Source organism: Taeniopygia guttata, chromosome 2, assembly GCF_048771995.1.
Source record: "Taeniopygia guttata chromosome 2, bTaeGut7.mat, whole genome shotgun sequence".
NCBI lineage: Eukaryota > Metazoa > Chordata > Aves > Passeriformes > Estrildidae > Taeniopygia > Taeniopygia guttata.
In genome coordinates this window covers 75,716,602-75,729,291 of record NC_133026.1, presented here as the reverse complement: position 1 = coordinate 75,729,291, position 12,690 = coordinate 75,716,602, and positions in this window count along the sequence as shown.

Here is a 12,690-nt window from a genome sequence, read left to right as displayed (position 1 = left end):
ATTAAATTGCATATATTTAAACACACCAACAGAAGGAATCTAGGACATACTTACCTATTTTCAAATTTTACATAAATAATTCTGACATAGTCCTTGAAGTTCTGACAAAATTACATGAAATATGACTATATATTTCACATCATGTGAATTAAGAAAATTTGCAAGGACTGTTATTTTTGTTGCAGGAACACATGGCATTCAGTGTTCATCACTATGGGCATTGTTATTTCAAGGAGAATGTCTTTGTCCTGCTCATAAAATTCTGAAAACATCTGAAAGATTGTCCCACAAGCACTGATTAGTTACTTCTCTTATCAGCAGTTACTTAAAAAAAAAACAAAAAAAACAAAAAAACCTCAAACAAAAAACAAACCAACAGAGAAAATAAAAGAAAAGCAAAACCTGCCCCCCAGATATTAGTGTATCAATACCAGCATATGTAGACATGTTACTCCATACCAAAAGAGTTGTTTCCAAAGCAGCTGGTAGGCATTGTCCTATCATGACAACTATTGGCAACTATTGGTATCTGCCAATATAGATAAAAAGCCTGCTGAAAATGGTGCTTAGAAGTGTGGAGATCCAGCAGGAAAATGATAGCAAGCCTGGCACTGAGGCGGTTTGTTTCATGTTCCTTTGCAAAGCACCGCATATTTAAAGTTACCTACTCCATAGCAAAGAACAATGTTTTGCCTTTTGTGAATTATAAATGGAGTCACTCTGGCAAAACAAGAGAAAACACAGGATATTTGGAAAAGAGAACCTTGGTGCTTGACTTCTGGTGCCAGAATTGCTATTGCTTCCAGCTGGCTCTCATTTTTATTACAAACTATGTGGCAAGAAAAATCCTACGGTGCATGAAACTGGAGTTAGAGCAAGGAAGATAAAATAACTGCCTATAAGCCTCACCAAGAGAAAAATCTTGCTGCGATTTTGAAAGCAGTGTGAGCTGAATGTACAAGTGAACACATTTATGGCTCATTTATCAAGTAATGAACCATCATATGATGTGATGAAGCCCCTTCTTCCTATCAACTCCACACAAATTGAAGAAGCTTTATAACAGGTCTTGTTTCCCAATGCTTTTTCTTATCTAAACTTGCTTTGAAACATTGCCTACTAAGCAGCACAAACATCTTCTATGTTAAACATGATTACACTATTCATAAAATGAACCTTTCACAGACGGCTACCATAGAAATCATATATTTAGATTTGAAATTGCTGCAATCAGACTGTACTGCAGTTTTAAATCCAACAGAAGATAGATGCATTTTCCTCCTACTCCTGAAAAACAGAATTCACTGCAGAAAGAGCTATCTCAGTGAATGACCATAATTCTAAGTGCAAAAACAAGTATGGTTTTGTATACAGCACACTTAATTTCCCTTCAAAAACCAATTGCAAATGTTGCTCTCTGTGAGGAGTGTTATCTGATCTTCTCACAGTTAATCTTTTCTAATAAAGAGCATGGTTGGCCAGAAAGAATCCTGTTTTCCTTGTTTTGCCTGCTAACCTATGCATTCAGAAAAACCCTCTAGAGAGCAAGGGTGAGTAATACCTCTTGCAGAGCATGCCTCACACTGCTCAAGTGGGTGACTCTCCTGTACATACAGGGGACAGGCAGCAACAGAAAATGAGCAGAAGAAACTGTAAGATGTAAAGCAAGACTTGGGAGAACAATGGAACAAATAGGCAAATGTCAGAAGTGACAGGATGGAAAAACTGTTAGAGAACTAGACAAAGAGTATGATTTTTGCTGAAACAGAAAAACTGAATATAGAACTAGTTAAAATATAAAGACTGAAGTGAAGAGATGGAATAGTTAGTCTCAACTCATTTACTGTTAATCTTCCCACTAATTTGTCTAAGTCTCTGTGTTTAGAAAAGTGAAATCCTTTGTTACAATAAACCTTTATCTCCAGACATGCAGAGCTGTAGTACATTCAATTTATGGAAATGTGTATGAAAATTTTCTGCAGCATTCTGACATAGTTCTAAAACCATGAACTTCAATAGGGACCTATCCCTGATATATTTAGAAGATTAGGTGACAAGAATATAAAAATCACTTCTGCTTCAAAGTAAAGAGTTAGAATAAGTGCTAATCTTGTTTCTTTCCCATAAACGCACCAGGAATAATTGATTATGTCATGCTGCAGCAGTGTCCCTCTCTGTCAGATAAATATCCAAGTCATTACTCAAAATTCATTATCAAAGAAACAGGGTGTCTGACAGTAATTTATAACACGTAATAACGGTCATATGTGTGAATGCGTGATTTGGCCCCACATTCACCTTAAGAGTTTCACTTCCTTCCTCTGCTTGAATGTGCTTACCTTTAAAGTTCCCCTCATTTTGTTAAAATAGCTGTAATCTGAACACTTTAGTTGATCTTGGTTAAAAAGCAAACTCTGAAGAACCAAGGATTGAGGAAGGTTAGTACTATGGTATTCTCACTAAAATATGAACATTCCCTAGGTATCCATTTGGCCTCTGCCAAGAAAGAGTAAAGGGGATGCAAACTCCAGTGCAGAGTCAGCACCGAGAAGTGGTAAGAATTTGTTTATTTGGTGCTGCTATCGAGTCCCTTGGCTCATGGAACTGCACCGTGACATGAAATTCACAGGATACTCACTTTGCTGTTTGTGAAGTCTTGATCCAGGGCAGCACTGCTGGAATTCAGTATCATTCACAGTATGTTTGTGTAACACACCTGTTCATCCCATCCTGCAGTGACTAATGGCACAAACAGGAGATGGAGGGGGATTATATACCAAAACATTTAGACAAATATGAATTTTATGAGAAAAAAGAATGCTTAATTTCCTTCATTCCATCTTAAACAACCCTCATCTAAATAGCTTAATAGTTTTAAGAAGATCTACTTCAATCTGATCCGTGATTTCTTTTCAGACAAACATCTGCACTAATAAACCCCCATATGTATGCAGTAAGGCTGTGTAACCATGATGAGAAGTGATTTTTTCTTTTTTTTTTTTTGGTGCAGAATAAAAATACCAGTACAAAGGGGTTTTTTTAAGACCACTATATTTCTGCAGGGAAAGAAAGAATATATCACTTGTAACACAATTTTGTACAGCTTTCCAACAACAAATCCAAAAATCTTTTATCTTTCTCTCAACTAATTTTTATGCCCTCTTGGTGAGCAAGGATGTGCTTCAGAGTGTCTATCTTTGACCCTCTGTTCTTTTCAATTTAAAACAAGGTTTGATGCAACTGGTCTTGGCTATTTGCCTTCTGTCCTTTGTCATTCTACACGCAAGTCAGGCTCCAAGTGCTCTGCCAGTTGCTCCACAGGGGAAGATGAAAATATTGGCATTTTACCTGCCTTGGAAGAGGTTATGAGCAGTTAATTGTTCAAGATCCCATGCACGGAAGGCACTGTACAGATATAAATCATGAGTCTAGTTGCAGCAACAGAATTATAAAAGGCAACGGCAGGGAGGGAGCTTCTGTGCAGATGTCTAATTGCTTGTATGCAACAGCTGTTGTAATTGAATTTGTGACAAGACCCTGGCATTAATGCAATGATTCTAATAACACAATGACACCTAATGAAACCTAAATGAGGAGTTCCCATTAGCAGGAAAAACTGAATCAAAAACTGCAGTTAAATAACACACCAAACAAAAGAGAAATACCACATGCAAGGCATTATAAAAAAAAAAAAAAAAAGTTTGTGCTAGCCACATCATAAAGGATTAGAATTTTCTTCAGTCTCCTGAGATTTAGAGTACTCTCCCATCTTTTTGAATGGGTGTTATATTTCTTTCAATTTTTGAAAATCATAAGTAGAACTCCTCTGTTTTCTGGAACTGTTTTCAGAAGAGGACAATTAAAGTCCTAGTTATGTGGGTTCACCTAACCTCACCCATCTTGAAGGAGAAGAAATCAATAGCACCTTGAAAAAAATGTACATTGTAGATAACTTTCAGAACACTTTTCCTTATCAATTTTCTTGACAGCTTTGTTATAATGAAAATTTAGCTTTATTTTAAATAAAAAATTCTGAAAGTAGTAACTGAAATATAAGAAAAATTAACTAAACATACTGTTTATAGAGGTATATTGTCTAATTTTCAGATTGTGTTTCTAAATGAACACATTTTTTTACTTGATCATAATAGGAACTGCATTTTTTTTAACATAAAAGAAAAGAGGGATTCAATAAAATGCAAATAAATAAGGATTCAATGAAATGTTAATAAAAAAGTATCAGTGAAAATGAATGAGCTGGAGTGTCCCTCCAGAGATAATATCTAGGATGTACCTAATTCATAATGTTAATTATAATTGGTAATGGATTTCCTAGTAAATATTTGTGATATTTAACTATAATTTTACTTTGGTACTTGATTTTATTTCATTGTAAAACTTTACTTCATTTTCAAACTGTATCAATGCCAGAAGTTACATCTTATGTACTTAAAAGAAAACAGGAAACCCAAAAAAATCTAGGAATTATAGTTTAATATTAGCTTTAATATAATATTTTTTATAATTTTTTAGAAAGTAGTATCTATTATTTTATAATTTTTCTGTGCAAGTCTTTTTAGTACTTGTACAATAATGACATTTCCTCTAGTAGGAAGGTGCAGCCTTAGCCCAATGCTCAATGATGTGCAACAATCAATCTACCTGCTGGCAGTATTGCTGCTACATCTAGAGTGAGAGGAGCCCGAGTTAGTCCAGATTCCTTTCCAAAACATTGTGTCTGGCACCTATTTTCTCATGACAATACAAATCTCACTGCAGAAAATACAATTTTGATTACCTAGGGCGGTTTGCCTGCCAATGAGTAATTAATGCTGTTATCACCTAATCAGCTGTTGTTTAAATCCAGAATGCAAACTATGTCCTTGGCTTTGTTCTTTTCACTCTGAACACCCATAAAAACAATAGGCTCTCCAATAAAAAATTCTCATAGCTCACACTCTTGATGTGTCAGTACACAGAGATCAGGAAGAAGGTGTATTGTGAGAATTTACTTCTTGCTGTGCCTAAAACATTGAACACTTAAGTATTTTGGTGTATGCATTTCCAAAGCTGTTTTTTCGAGACCTGTGTATGAATATTTTTATTTGCAAGAATATTTTACTTACTGGCAAAGAATCCTTAACACAAAATTATTTTAGTAGACGCTTCAAGGAACTCATGCCAGGAGACTGAATTTCTTCTGACACCGCACAGTTAACTTTTAGTTTATGCTGCAGTCTTCTCACTTATTTCACTTCAAAGAGCAGCTGATGGATTAGCCATTCCTGTGCCTTTTCTAGAGTAAAACCCAGTGCTAACAAAGCTGCAGTCATAAGGTCAGTCATAGCTGAAAGCAGCAGCAACACTAGGGCAACAGACCCCAGACTGGACACTGGGCTCTCACAACAGCCTCAAAGTCCTCTGCAATCTAAGATACAGCCTATCAGCTGTCTGCTCAATTTGCAGCAAACTGGCGAGTTTTTTCACTGTGGATCATCCTCTTTTTCTCTAAGAAGCTTTTTCCACTGAGCTGATAAAAAAATTTATAGGCAACACTAAGCTGTTCTTTTCCCCTTTTTTTTTTTTCTCCTAGAAGTACAACGACAATATCTGTACAAAAAGGAGTCCTAGTTGGCAGTGTAGAAGACCCTGAGGGAAGATCATATTTTGAAGTTTTCTCACATTTTGTCTTTTATCTATTGATCAGTCAGAATTAGGTCATTCTCAATCTCTCATGCTAGAAAGAAAAAGCAATAAAAAAACCCCACCAAAATAATGAAAGTAACCTCTGTCAACTGAGAAGATCTGAGGCAGAGCTTAGGTCTTCAATAACCACAATAACTAAAAAATCTGTATGCCTTATAGATAGTCTGTGTGTCTCATCTGATCAATTAATTTGGCACATTTAGATAAATGTATTCTTATATAGTTTGGAATTTTATTTATTTATTTATTTGGTTTTGGTTGTAGTTTTTGTGGTTGGTGGGTTTTTTGTTTGTTTGTTTTTTGGGTTTTTTTTTTGTGTGTGGGGGGGTGTTTTTTTTTTCTTTTTAACAGAATTCTTGACTATTTACATCCAAGTCTTTTCCAGAGGGATACAATCCAGGACACTTTTCATCATCAAGCATACAGACAGTCACTGCTGGAAGCCTCAGATCAGATCTGTCTGGATTCCTGTGCTACAGAGGTCTTTACCAGCTTTTCATGGTAAGATGCACTTCACATCATGTTGAAAACCTTACTATGTGCTTCAGTGCAGGTAACTCAGAAGGTCAGCCACCAGCTGAATTTTCATTATGCCTGGCCATAGAATGTGACAGTAAGAGCTGGAAGATAACAGTACCAAACATGAGATTTAACTGCTTAGTTGTATGCAAACCAGATACTTAAATTAAGTTTTTAAACACTGCAGACTTCCTCAGAAAAGAGACAAGAGTACATTTCTGTTTAACTTCATTACCTATGTTAAGAGCTTACAGCAAAATAGAGTTTTAATTTAGGTACACAAGTTGAATATCTGGGGAAATATAATCCCCATATCTCACTGCTCCTCTGCACAAAGACTTTTACTTTACTATCTTTATTGAATTAATGAATAGACTTCAAAATATTAGAAAAAATAGAACAATTCAACTACTGCAGACAGACTCCCAGAGATTAAACAAAGCTCTCAGAATGGCATTGACCAAAAGGTCAGCCTGTAAATATTTCTGGGATCCAAGCTGATATAATTTTTGCTTTTATGATCAGATTAACAATTAGAAGAGCTCTTGGTGATTTATTATTTTGGGTTACAAAAGAAACCAAAATTTAAAAAAAACTTATTTCCCTATGCATGTAACAAATGTATAAATTAAGTTTCAGTTAAAACACTAGTAATGTTTCTGACACCTTGCTTTTCTTGATGATAAGTGTTTAGATTTATGTTTCCACTCTACAATATTGGAAATTTAAAGCAGTTTCTCCTGGTGGTTTGAGTCATATTTGGAGGTCTCAACAAGAACCACAGGTTTTTCAGTCTTGAAGCTATTGATAATCTAAACTCACCCTGATACCGGTTCACATCAGATCTAGTTTTACATAATTTACATTCTTTTTAGATACATGTTTGAAGCCAGGCATGTAACACAGGGAGTTCCTGATTTCCAAAACTGGTGAAAAAAATGAAAGCATAAAGATAGGAGTGTAAAAGCAAGACCCCACTTGTCTCCATACACAAGATCAACAGCAAGAAAAACTTCCATCCTACAAGTCTCCTTTCAAATCTCTTCAGGAAACTCCAGCAGTGCTATGCACAACTCGTGCTACTTGGAGCATAAAACAACCTTTTTTTTTTTTTTTTTTAGTCAAAAGACCAAGAGAGACAGAATTGTTTCAACAGTTCAAGATACAATAAATTAAAATAATATATGCTGCAAAAGACATCACACCTCATAGTGTGGAGGCCTGACTAGACATTATTGCTTTCTCTTTCACAGTGTATTTCTTTGGTGTAAATCAGGACATTTGCTTTTAAAACATAAAATGGGTGCTAGAAACACAGAAACTATGTTTTAACAGAAAGGGTTACATCTTTATTGGGGCTTGGATTCTGTTCTGCAAGCATACATAATGAGTGGCTTGGTAATGATAGTATTTGGCCAAATTACTCTTAAATAGGATCTGGCCTAATGTCAACGGGCACTGGAAGAGAAAGTGTTAATGAACCTAGTAAAGCACAAATGCGTGGACAAAGAAATAACCCCATAGTACCTCAGTCCTTTCATTTTTTTTAATTAGGCTTAGAAATTCATTCAGAGTTCAGTGCCTGATGTCCATTAATGAGATAGACTCCATTAACCGTCTCCTCATCATTAATATATTTGCCGCAGAGAGAGTTGTAAAATTTGAAGAAAGTGTCATGTCAAAGTTCAACTTCCTGACTTTTAAATTTTTATCCAGGGAAGAAATTATATGTGCCAAGCTCTTATCAGGCTTGATAGATAAGAATCCCTTGGTCAGTGTGCTGGAATTTTTTTGCTGGCACAAACAAGTGGTTATAGAAACAAGCTTTTATATGAACAGCAGGACTAATAAATCCTGACTTGATTTAAATTTATGGTTCAAAGGATTTTCTTACACTCACAGGAAGAGTCTCTATTGTGTGTTACAAAATGTCCTTATGCACCAGCACTACTCTTTGGTGAGCTGGGATGAATTATTTCCAGAACAGGGAGAGCTTACCTCTATTTAGGGTACCCTCTTGTGTTGGAGAATGGTTGCAGGAGAGGGGTCATGGATCAATGGAACAGTTATTCATTGATACCTCTGTCTAAGACCCCAGAATCAGAATCAGCCTGTGTCTGGCCAGGAACAGAGCTTGGGAAACAGGCTCTGTGTCTAGGCCTGGGAAACTGTGCAAGGTCTCTCTAGGCCGGGGAAATAGAACAAGGTCCGAATGAGATAATAAGGACAGGCATAGCCTCGAAGATATGCTCTGTCCTTGTAAGGCATGACTTAGCAATGAGAACTTGGCTTGGACAACTTAGATACAGCTGTAACCGCATGTAGGAAAAGTAAAACAAAGACCTGTGTAAACTTGACCAATGAGAGTTGTTGCTGACTTTGCTTGTAGCAAACCCTATATAAACTGACAGGATTTTTGAATAAATGAAGTTTGCTTATCAATCATTGTGCCTGTCTTCCCTCCGCCCGCGGCATCACTCTTGTATCCAGGCATACAGTTTGATAAAGAAATTTTTTACTCCACTTCTTCACTTGTCAAATTTGGGTAAAAATCATAATCTCAGATCTCTGATACCTTGCATGCAAATTGCTGTGAGGCAGGGAAATATGCATAAACATTTATCTCAGCAAGAGATACAGTCTCACTAGAGACTTTCTTTCTTGCCTTCTTAGAGACTCCAGCTTTAACCATCTAGCAGTGACAAAGCATCTAATGGCATGCAGAAAAATTAACCTTCTAGAATAATCTTCAAACACTTCCCTACCATTAAATTGAATTTTTAAAAATATATAATGCTTTAATGTTTAAATTTTCTTTTGAGGTCTTATTCAAAGCTTTCCTGGAGCAGAACAAAGGAATAACAAATCCTCCAAATACCTCAGTCAAAGTTTTTTGCACTGTTAAATGGATCAAGCAAGTCATTAAGCTAAAATTAACACTAAATATCATATCTAACAATCTAAGATCTAATTTCCTTATTCACAGAATGTGGCTTCCACAGAAAAAAAAGCAAATATATTGAGTCTCCTGTGCCTCATTTCCATTATGTTGAAAACTATTGATTTTCTGTTCAATAAAATATGGAACACATAGACAGTGTTGTCAGCTTTTGCTAACTTAATTACAAATTTAACTATAAATTTTGCAGTGTATGCATCCTTAAGATTTCATCTGCAATGCACCCTCAGAGACAGAAAAATTAAGGAAATGCCAATTTTTAACCAAATGTTCAGAGCTAGCTGTTGTTAGCTGTTTAGGCTGTTCTCCATTGTCAATATGCCAGATCTCAGCTGTTAGTTTTTGTCTAAGCCATCCAGATATCTTACTATGCAAAACACAGAATATGGAGAATATTGCTTTACAACATAATTGCCATTTGTTTCATCATAAGTCTTTATAATCCAGCTACTATTTGATTAAATGTATCAACTCCAATCCTTTATCCCCAGCTTCTCATCTTGTCTAAGAAATAAAAGTTGCAAGTAAAAAAATGTTGCATCTACCATTTTTAAAAACATACGTCTGACTAGACAGTATGAATTGCTCTGGCAGTTTCTGTCCCCAAATTACAAACAAACCAAATTGAACAAAACAAAAAAACTCCCACAATCTCAACTGATTTTGAAACAAAATATATAAACTTTGAAATAGAAATTCAAATTCCTAAACAGGAGTATTTCCAACATTCCTGTGACTACCTTGATTGGAATGTTGTTATTATTCAGTAGTTCTGTGCAGAAGAAGCAATCCATTTAAATCCTTATTTCTTTATTTTTTCCCCCTTATGTTCTGTTCTTAGGTTTTGCATTTTTCTTTCCTTATAAGCAGTTGTCTCCATGAATGTCAGCAATTATCCTTATTTCTTTAAATAATATGTTTAACAACAATAGACACAATTTCACATCCTCAGCTACTTTTTTTCGAAAGCTTTTCAGGCTTTCATTAGAGGGGAGTGTGCAGACAGATTTCTTGAAGCAACTGAACTTAACATTTTGTAAAAAATCTTACAAGAAATGTTGCAAAACACAATCTTAAGTTTTATTGTGACAAATCATAATAAAAACATTAGATTGCAGAATAAGAGGTTCACATCACCATATCTGTTCTACAGACAGAGTATAAGAAAACTGATTTTTGAAATGCTAAGCTATTTGGCCAACTAATACTTTTGGCAATACTCTTTTGCATATGCATAAAAGTTCTTCTTCCCATTCTATCTATTAAATAGTCAAGAGCAGGAATATATAGATCTTTTAAATTTAAAATGTAGTCACTATATCTCCATGTCCCTTTTGCCTCCTAAAAAAGGCTATAAAGTTCAGGTATATAAATGTATCCTGAAATGGATTAACCACACTCATGATGAAAAATCAGTAAATTACCATGTCTTTAAGATGGAGGGTGTCATTTTTTTATGTGGGAAGAAGGTTACACAGGAAATATGAGTGAGGAGAAGGAAAAACAGAGGTTGGGTGGATTTTCCTACAACTTTTATTTCCTTTTCCACATGATGTCCTAATAAAGTGGGCTAAGTGTATCAGACTTATTCTTCTAACTGGAAATATTATTATTACTACAACTATTGATGCAGATTTTTTTAGAATGCTAGAATTTTTAAAATAATTTACTTATAAAAGTATTATGAAAGTTGCACTTAATTTCCCAGAAATATCTGACAAAAAGCTTAAGAATTACTTCAGTTTTTATATGTCTGTTCTAATCTGTAATTCCTCAAGAAGGCTTAGAAAGCCAAATTCAGCAAGACCTTGTTATTTTATTTCAACTTATAATTGCAAACTGTTGAGTAAGTATTATTCTCTGTTATACAGTCACTCGACTAACAGAATGTATTCTTAAAGAATACTAAAATCCTCCAGTTTCATTCCAACATAAAATTTGGGATTATTTTATCAAAAGTTTCTGATTAGTGGAAATAGTTTGTTAGCTGTATCGGAAATAACTTCTCTACTTGTTTAATTGCAATTTTTTTCCATCAGTAAATATATTATTCAGACACTGTAAATATAGAATGAAGGTGATAAAATAGAAAAGAAGAAAACAACTATGTTTTCCCGGGGTTTATTTATCTTTATGCTTTTTAAGTATGTATTTTGTTAGACAAATTATTTGGTCTCACCTTAATAAACAGTATGTGACAGATGAAAAGTCTGCATGATCAGACTAAAAGTTGCAGCTTACCCAGTTTCATACATGTGAGAGTGAACAACTATGGTTAGTTAAAGAAAGACCCTTCAGCTTTATCTTTCTAACTTCTAGTTTGGGGTCTCCTAGAGATTTGAAGTTCACCTAGAGTTTTATTTTCAAAAGTCACTGTTAGGTCTCTCCTTCATCTATGTTTTTAGTACTTTTTCAAATCAGTTTAGACTAAGCTGAAAGTGGGGAAACAAACCTTACCGTTTTCTTTTTAATATAAAGTATTCCTTACTGATCTTCTCTATGATGTTCCTTTTTTTTTATATCTAATAAATACTCTAAATCCACCTATCATGCTGAAGACATTGAGCCAGTGCAGGCTTTCCTCAAAGAAGTGTTCATAAAAATGTTATTAATTTTGTTGCTACTGCCTTTTTCCATGCATAACTGCCATGAATATATATGAGCAGGGAATTGACATGTACATCATTAGTAAGATAGTGTTATGTCTAGTAGATATAATTAGTGCCATTTCTAGTATGATATATATGATATTGAATATTTGTTGGAGTATACACATTCAGATTAGGAGTCCCCCCCACCCTTGCAGGTGAAAGCTGGTGTATGTTGAAACCCGATTTACATGTAAAAGGATGTGGCTCATCAGGAGATGAGCTATATCTGAAGCAATATGGGACGTCCAGGCGCTGATCATCGCGTGAACGACCCGAGAGGGATATCATGGAAATCCTCCAGACAGATACATGTGAATGCAGCGTTCCCGTAAATGTCATCAAGGGATTCACCAACTCCGGACATTGAATTGTTCTACCCCATTGCCAAGAATAGAAATCTCATCAACTATGGGACTCTGAATAGAAGAAAGGACTGATTGCCAAAATCCTGGCCTCAGGCGGAATTTTTCTTATAAAAACCGCTTGTGCCAGGATGGAGTTGTGTGGGCATAGAGGAAAACCTCTGCTGAGGCTTACTCCTTTGTTGCACACCCAGTGCCGACTCCGGGCTCAGCACTGCTCTTTCCTTGTGGCTGGCTAGATAGAATCTGATTGCAAAATAAATATTTTATTTTTTCATTTTAATTTGGCTGGACAAATTTTCATTTATAACAATAGAATCACAGAATCATCAGGGTTGTAAGAGACCTCTGGAGATCATCTAATCCAATCCCTCTGCCAAGGCAAAATCACTTAGGGCAGGTTACAACAGAATGCGTTCAGGTTAGTTTTGCATGTCTGTAGAGAGGGAGAATCCACAACCTCCCTGGGCAGGCTGTTCCAGTGCTCTGCCAC